We start from the raw sequence: 9,036 nt of genomic DNA, 5'->3' as shown, positions 1-9,036 counted from the left end.
CCAGGTCCGTCAGTGTGAATTTTTAATTTTCCACGTTTTTCGGTATTTCTCGCCATATTCTGCATAATACAGTGTGAATTTTTAATTTTCCACTTTTTTCATAGATTCTTGCCATATTCTGTGTCCGACAGTGTGAATTTTTAATTTTCACGTTTTTCAGGGTTTCTCGGCATATTCTGGGTCCTGCAGAGTGATTTTCTCATTTTCCACGTTTTTCAAGTTTTTATGTAATTCTGGGTCCTACAGTGTGATTTTCTCATTTTCCACTATTTCAGGTTTTCTCCCCATATTTGGGGTCCTTCTGTGTGAGTTTTTAATTTTCTACTTTTTTCAGGTTTTCTCGCCATATTCTGGGTCCTTAGGTGTGAGTTTTTAATTTTCCTCGTTTTTCAGGTTTTCTCGCCATATTCGGGGACCTTCAGTGTGAATTTTAAATTTTCCATGTTTTTCAGGTTTTTTCGTCATATTCTGGGTCTTACATTGTGATTTTCTCATTTCCACCTTTTTCAGGTTTTCTTGCCATATTCCAGGTCCTTCAGTATGAATTTTGAATTTTCCACTTTTTTCATGGTTTCTAGCCATAATCGAGATTTTTCAGTGTTTTTATCGCCATATTCTAGGTATTACAGTATGATTTTCTCATTTTTGATCCTTTCATGGTTTGTCACCATATTTCAGGTCCTATAATGTGATTTTCTCATTTTTCGACTTTTTCAAGGTTTATCACCATATTCCAGGTCCTACAGTGTGATTTTCTCATTTTCCACATTTTTCAGGATTTCTCGCCATATTCCAGTTCTTCAGTGTGAGTTTTTAATTATCCATGTTTTTTAGGGTTTCTCGCCATATTCCAGGTACTACAGTGTGATTTTCTCATTCTTCGACTATACAGGGTTTCTCACCCTATTCCAAGTCGTACAGTGTTCTTTTCTTATTTTCCCTATTTTTCAGGATTTCTCGCCCTATTCCAGGTCCTTCAGTGTGAGTTTTTAATTTTCCAAGATTTTCACTGTTTCTTGCCATATTCCAGGTCCTTCAGAGTGAGTTTTTATTTTTCGACATTTTTCATGGTTAATCGCCATATTCTAGGTACTACAGTACGATTTTCTCATTTTTCGACGTTTTCAGGGTTTCTCACCAGATTCCAGGTCCTACAGTGTGATTTTCTAATTTTTCGAGCTTTTCAGGGTTTCTCACCATATTCCAGGACCTACAGTGTGATTTTCTCATTATTCGACTATACAGGGTTTCTCACCATATTCCAGGTCCTACTGTGTGATTTTCTCATTTTTAGACTTTTTAGGGGTTTCTACCATATTCCAGGTCCTACTATCTGATTTTCTCATTTTCCACATTTTTCAGGATTTCTTGCCATATTCCAGGCCTTCAATGTGATTTTTTAATTATCCACGTTTTTCAGGGTTTCTTGCCATATTCCAGGTCCTTCAGTGTGATTTTTCTCATTTTCCACATTTTTCAGGATTTCTTGCCATATTCCAGTCTCCTGTTTGAATAATTTATTATCCACGTTTTTCTGGGTTTCTCGCCTTATTCTGGGACATACAGTTTGATTTACTCATTTTTCGACTTTTCCAGGATTTCTCACCATATTCCAGGTCCTACACTGTGATTTTCTCATTTTCCTCTTTTTTCAGGATATCTTGCCATATTGTCCTTTAATGTGATTGTTTAATTACCCACTTTTTTTTTTTTCTCTCTCGCCATATTCCTAGTACTTCAGTATGAGACCTTAATTTTCGGCATTTTCAGGGTTATCGATATATTCCAGGTCCTTCAGTGTGAGTTTTTAATTTTCTATGTTTTTCAGGGTTTATTGCAATATTCCAGGTACTACAGTATGATTTTCTCATTTTTCGACTTTTTCAGGGTTTCTCACCATATTCCAGGTCCTACAATGTGATTTTCTCATTATTCGACTATGCAGGGTTTCTCACCATATTCCAGGTACTAGATATGATTTTCTTATTTTCCACTTCTTCAGGGTTTCTCAACATTTTCCAGGTTCTACAGTGCGATTTTCTCATTTTTCGACTTATTCAAGTTTTCTCACCATATTCCAGGTCCTCCAGTGTGATTTTCTCATTTTCCACATTTTTCATGAGATTTTCGCCATATTATAGGTCCTGCAGTTTGAGTTCCTCATTTTCCACGTTTTTCAGGTCTTTTCAGCATATTCCAGGTTCTGCAGTTTGAATTTCTCATTTTACATGTTTTTCATTTTTTCTTGCCATATTCCATATCCTACAGTGTGATTTTCTCATTTTTCATGATTTTCAGGTTTTCTTGCCATATACCACATCCTAGAGTGTGAGTTTTTAATTTTCCAACTTTTTCAGGGTTTCTTGCCATAAACCATGTCCTACAATGTGAGTTTCTCATTTTCCACGTTTTTCAGGTTTTCTCTCCATATTCCTGTTCCTACAATGTTAGTTTTTAATTTTCTACGTTTTTTCAGGGTTTCTTGCCATATTCAAGGTCCTTCAGTGTGAGTTTTTAATTTTCTATGTTTTTCAGGGTTTTTCATGGTTTTCTTCCTATTCCAGATCCTACAGTATGATTTTCTCATTTTTCATGATTTTCAGTTTTCTTCCCATATTCCAGATCCTACAGTGTGAGTTTTTTTTTTATTTTCCATGTTTTTCAGGGTTTCTTTCCATACTCCAGATCCTATAGTGTGAGTTTCTCATTTTCAACGTTTTTCAGAGTTTTTCGCCATATTATAGGTCCTGCAGTTTGAGTTCCTCATTTTCCATGTTTTTCAGGTTTTCTCTCCATATTCCTGTTCCTACAATGTTAGTTTTAATTTTCCACGTTTTTCAGGGTTTCTTGCCATATTCCAGGTCCTGCAGTTTGAATTTTTTATTTTCCACGTTTTTCAGTGTTTCTTGCCATATTCTAGGTCCTACAGTGAGATTTTATCATTTTTCATGATTTTCAGGTTTTCTCGCCATATCCCAGGTCCTTCAGTGTGAGTTTTTAATTTTCCACGTTTTTCTGTGTTTCTTGCCATATTCCATATCCTACCATTTGAGTTTCTTATTGTTCACATTATTCAGGGGTTCTTGCCATGTTCTAGGTACTGCAGTTTGATTTTCTCATTTTTCATTATTTTTAGGTTTTTTAATTATCTGATTCTTTCAGGTTTTCTCCCCATATTCTAAGTCCTGCTGTGTGATTTTGTCATTTTCCAACTTTTCTGGGTTTCTCGCCATATTCCAAGTCCTGCAGTTTGATTTTGTCATTTTCCACCTCTTTCAGGGTTTCTTGCCACATTCCAGGTCCTCCAGTGTGAGTTTCTCGTTTTCCACGTTTTATAGGGAATCTTGGCATATTCCATGTCCTAGAGTGTGAGTTTTTAATTTTCCACGTTTTTCAGGATTTCTCACAATATTCCAGGTCCTACAGTGTGATTCTCTCATTTTCCACAATTTTAAGGTTTTCTTTCCATATTCCAGTTCTTATAGTTTGAGTTTCTCATTTTTCACATTTTTCAGTTCTTCTCACCATATTCCAGGTCCTAGAGTGTGAGTTTTTAAATTTCCAACTTTTTCAGGGTTTCTTGCCATATTCCATGTCCTACAGTGCGAGTTTTTAATTTCCCACGTTTTTCATGGTTTTCTTCCTATTCCAGATCCTACAGTATGATTTTCTCATTTTTCATGATTTTCAGTTTTCTTCCCATATTCCAGATCCTACAGTGTGAGTTTTTTATTTTCCATTTTTTCAGGGTTTCTTTCCATATTCCAGGTCCTATAGTGGGAGTTTCTCATTTTCAACGTTTTTCAGAGTTTTTCGCCTTATTATAGGTCCTGCAGTTTGAGTTCCTCATTTTCCACGTTTTTCAGGTCTTTTCAGCATATTCCAGGTTCTGCAGTTTGAATTTCTCATTTTACATGTTTTTCATTGTTTCTTGCCATATTCCATATCCTACAGTGTGATTTTCTCATTTTTCATGATTTTCAGGTTTTCTTGCCATATTCCAGATCCTAGAGTGTGAGTTTTTAATTGTCCAACTTTTTCAGGTTTTCTTGCCATAAACCATGTCCTACAATGTGAGTTTCTCATTTTCCACGTTTTTCAGGTTTTCTCTCCATATTCCTGTTCCTACAATGTTAGTTTTTAATTTTCTACGTTTTTTCAGGGTTTCTTGCCATATTCAAGGTCCTTCAGTGTGAGTTTTTAATTATCCATGTTTTTCAGGGTTTCTCTCCATATTCCAGGTACTACAGTGTGATTTTCCCATTATTCGACTATACAGGGTTTCTCACCCTATTCCAGGTCCTTCAGTGTGAGTTTTTATTTTTCGACATTTTTCATGGTTAATCGCCATATTCTAGGTCCTACAGTACGATTTTCTCATTTTTCGACGTTTTCAGGGTTTCTCACCATATTCCAGGTCCTACAGTGTGATTTTCTAATTTTTCGACTTTTTCAGGGTTTCTCACCATATTCCAGGTCCTACAGTGTGATTTTCTCATTATTTGACTATACAGGGTTTCTCACCATATTCCAGGTACTAGATATGATTTTCTCATTTTTCGACTTCTTCAGGGTTTCTCAACATTTTCCAGGTTCTACAGTGTGATTTTCTCATTTTTCGACTTATTCAAGTTTTCTCACCATATTCCAGGTTCTACAGTGTGATTTTCTCATTTTCCAATTTTTCAGGATTTCTTGCCATATTCCAGGCATTCCGTATGATTTTTTAATTATCCACGTTTTTATAGTTACTCGCCATATTCCCGGTCCTACAGTGTGATTTTTCCTTTTCAACGATTTTCAGGTTTTCTTGCCCTATTCCTGGTCCTACAGGGTAAGTTTTTAATTTTCCATATTTTTCGGGTTTCTCTCGGTATTCTAGGTACTTCAGTATGATTTCTCATTTTTTCCCCTCTTTCTGGGTTTCTAGACACATTCCAGGCCATCAGTGTGATTTTCTCATTTTCCACCTTTTTCTGGGTTTCTCTCCATTTTCCAGGTCCTAGAGTGTGAGTTTCTCATTTTCCACGTTTTTCAGGGTTTCTCAACATATTCCAGGTCATTCACTGTTTGATTTTAATTTTCCACATTTTTCAGAGTTTCTTGTCATATTCCAAGTCCTAGAGTGTGAGTTTTTAAATTTCCAACTTTTTCAGGGTTTCCTGCCGTATTCCATATCCTACAGTGCGTGTTTTTAATTTTCCACGTTTTTCATGGTTTTCTTCCTATTCCAGATCCTACAGTATGATTTTCTCATTTTTCATGATTTTCAGTTTTCTTCCCATATTCCAGATCCTACAGTGTGAGTTTTTTATTTTCCATGTTTTTCAGGGTTTCTTTTCATATTCCAGGTCTTATAGTGTGAGTTTCTCATTTTGAACGTTTTTCAGAGTTTTTGCCATATTATAGGTCCTGCAGTTTGAGTTCCTCATTTTCCACGTTTTTCAGGTCCTTTCAGCATATTCCAGGTTCTGCAGTTTGAATTTCCCACTTTCCATGTTTTTCATTGTTTCTTGCCATATTCCATATCCTACAGTGTGATTTTCTCATTTTTCATGATTTTCAGGTTTTCTTGCCATATTCCGATCCTAGAGTGTGAGTTTTTAATTGTCCAACATTTTCAGGTTTTCTTGCCAGAAACCATGTCCTACAATGTGAGTTTCTCATTTTCCACGTTTTTTAGGTTTTCTCTCCATATTCCTGTTCCTACAATGTTAGTTTTTAATTTTCCACGTTTTTCAGGGTTTCTTGCCATATTCCAGGTCCTGCAGTTTGAATTTCTTATTTTCCACGTTTTTCAGTGTTTCTTGCCATATTCTAGGTCCTACAGGGAGATTTTATCATTTTTCATGATAGCCTTACACCCTTCTGCCCAGGTCCCTGTATTCCTTTCTAGGAATTCTTAGGATGACAGGGGGTGGGGGAATCCAGATTAACTTTTTAATAACAAAGACTTGGCCTTTTATGTCTATAGGAAGCCAGTCTCAGTGCCTTTAACTACCACTGAAAGTTCAGGGCTGTGACTCAACTGTAACAAGCAACAGTGCTAAGAACCTGCAGCCTTTGAAAACAACTTTTTTTAAAGTGGGGGACACAACTCAGCAGTAGAACCCCTCAGGTTCAGCCATAATACTTGTTAGGGAAACAGCCTCAATGTCCAGAGCTGAGGTCTCATGGGTGAACTGCTTCAAGCTCTGAGTATCATCTAAAGAAAGAAAAGATATCATGTGGTTGCATAATTTATTTATTTTATTATTTCTATTTTTTTGTTTTGTTTTGTTTTGTTTTGTTTTGTTTTGTTTTGTTTTAGATAATGCCTCACTCTGTAGCTATGGCTGACCTAGGACTGACTACATGTCTTAATTAGGGTTTCACAGCTAAGAAACAGACACCATACCAATGTAAGACTTAGAAAATCCAACAGTTAGTGGTGGCTCGAGCTCTTAATGAAAGTACTCTGGAGGCAGAGGCAGTCAGTTTCTGAGTTCGAGGCCAGCCTGGTTAAAAACAGGGTCAGGCAGGGCAGGGCTAGGCTAGGCAGGGCAGGGCTAGGTTCCGCAGGGCTAGGCTAAGCAGGGCTAGGCAGGGCAGTGCAGGGGAGGGCTAGGCTACGCTAGACTAGGCTAGGCAGCGAAGGGCTGGGCTAGGCAGGGCTAGGCTAGGCAGGGCAAGGCTAGGCTGGACTAGGCAGGGCTAGGCTAGTCTAGGCAAGGCAGGGCCATATTCTGGGTACCATAGTGTGAATTTTTAAATTTCACGATTTTCAGCGTTTCTCGGAATATTCTGGTTCCTGCAGTGTGATTTTCTCATTTTCCAAGATTTTCAAGTTTTTCCGTTATTCTGGTTCCTTCAGGGTGATTTTCTCATTTTCCAACTTTTTAAGGTTTTCTTGCCATATTCGGGGTCCTTCACTGTGTGTTATAATTTTCTACTTTTTTCAGGGTTTCTCGCCATATTCTGGGTCCTACAGAGTATATTTTTAAATTTCCCCGTTTTTCAGGGTTTCTCAGCATATTCTGGGTCCTACAGTGTGATTTTCTCATTTTCCACTTTTTTCAATTTTTTTCGCATTACTGTGTCCTACAGTATTATTTTCTCATTTTCCACCTTTTTCAGGTTTTCTCGATATATTTGGGGTCCTTCAGTGTCAGTTTTTAATTTTCTCCTTTTTTCAGGGTTTCTCGCCATATTCTGGGTACTACAGCATGTATTTTTAATTTTCTACTTTTTTCAGGTTTTCTCGCCATATTCGGGGTCCTTCAGTGTGAGTTTTTAATTTTCTACTTTTTTCAGGGTTTCTTGCCATATTGTGGGTCCTACAGAGTGTATTTTTAATTTTCCACGTTTTTCACGGTTTCTTGGCATATTCAGGTTCCTACAGTGTGATTTTCTCATTTCCACGTTTTTCAATTTTCTTTGCATTACTGTGTCCTACAGTATGATTTTCTCATTTTCCACCTTTTTCAGGTTTTCTCGCTATATTTGGGGTCCTTCAGTGTGAGTTTTTAATTTTCTACTTTTTTCAGGTTTTCTGGCCATATTCTGGGTCCTTCAGTGTGAGTTTTTAATTTTACTCGTTTTTCAGGTTTTCTCACCATATTCCAGGTCCTTTGGTGTGAATTATTAATTTTCCACGTTTCCAGGATTTTTAGTCATATTCTGGGTCCTACAGTATGATTTTCTCATTTCCACGTTGTTCAGGTTTTCTTGCCATATTCCAGGTCCGTCAGTGTGAATTTTTAATTTTCCACGTTTTTCAGTATTTCTCGCCATATTCTGCGTAATACAGTGTGAATTTTTAATTTTCCACTTTTTTCATGATTTCTTGCCATATTCTGTGTCCGACAGTGTGAATTTTTAATTTTCACGTTTTTCAGGGTTTCTCGGCATATTCTGGGTCCTGCAGAGTGATTTTCTCATTTTCCATGTTTTTCGAGTTTTTATGTAATTCTGGGTCCTACAGTGTGATTTTCTCATTTTCCACTTATTCAGGTTTTCTCCCCATATTTGGGGTCCTTCTGTGTGAGTTTTTAATTTTCTACTTTTTTCAGGTTTTCTCGCCTTATTCTGGATCCTTCAGTGTGAGTTTTTAATTTTCCTCGTTTTTTCAAGTTTTCTCGCCATATTCAGGGTCCTTCAGTGTGAATTTTTAATTTTCCATGTTTTTCAGGTATTTTCGTCATATTCTGGGTCTTACAGTGTGATTTTCTCATTTCCACCTTTTTCAGGTGTTCTTGCCATATTCCAGGTCCTTCAGTATGAATTTTGAATTTTCTACTTTTTTCATGGTTTCTAGCCATAATCGAGATTTTTCAGTGTTTTTATCGGCATATTCTAGGTATTACAGTATGATTTTCTCATTTTTTGATCCTTTCATGGTTTGTCACCATATTTCAGGTCCTATAATGTGATTTTCTCATTTTTCGACTTTTTCAAGGTTTATCACCATATTCCATGTCCTACAGTGTGATTTTCTCATTTTCCACATTTTTCAGGATTTCTTGCCATATTCCAGTTCTTCAGTGTGAGTTTTTAATTATCCATGTTTTTTAGCGTTTCTCGCCATATTCCAGGTACTACAGTGTGATTTTCTCATCATTTGACTATCCAGGGTTTCTCACCCTATTCCAAGTCCTACAGTGTTCTTTTCTTATTTTCCCTATTTTTCAGGATTTCTCGCCCTATTCCAGGTCCTTCAGTATGAGTTTTTAATTTTCCAAGATTTTCACTGTTTCTTGCAATATTCCAAGTTCTTCAGAGTGAGTTTTTAATTTTCGACATTTTTCATGGTTAATCGCCATATTCTAGGTACTACAGTACGATTTTCTCATTTTTCGACGTTTTCAGGGTTTCTCACCAGATTCCAGGTCCTACAGTGTAATTTTCTAATTTTTCGACTTTTTCAGGGTTTCTCACCATATTCCAGGACCTACAGTGTGATTTTCTCATTATTCGACTATACAGGGTTTCTCACCATATTCCAGGTCCTACTGTGTGATTTTCTCATTTTTAGACTTTTTAGGGGTTTCTACCATA

Source organism: Mus caroli, unplaced genomic scaffold (assembly GCF_978045245.1).
Source record: "Mus caroli unplaced genomic scaffold, Mus_caroli_1 scaffold_37, whole genome shotgun sequence".
Lineage (NCBI taxonomy): Eukaryota > Metazoa > Chordata > Mammalia > Rodentia > Muridae > Mus > Mus caroli.
The sequence above is the reverse complement of the archived record's forward strand: the minus strand, read 5'-3'. Positions refer to the sequence as shown.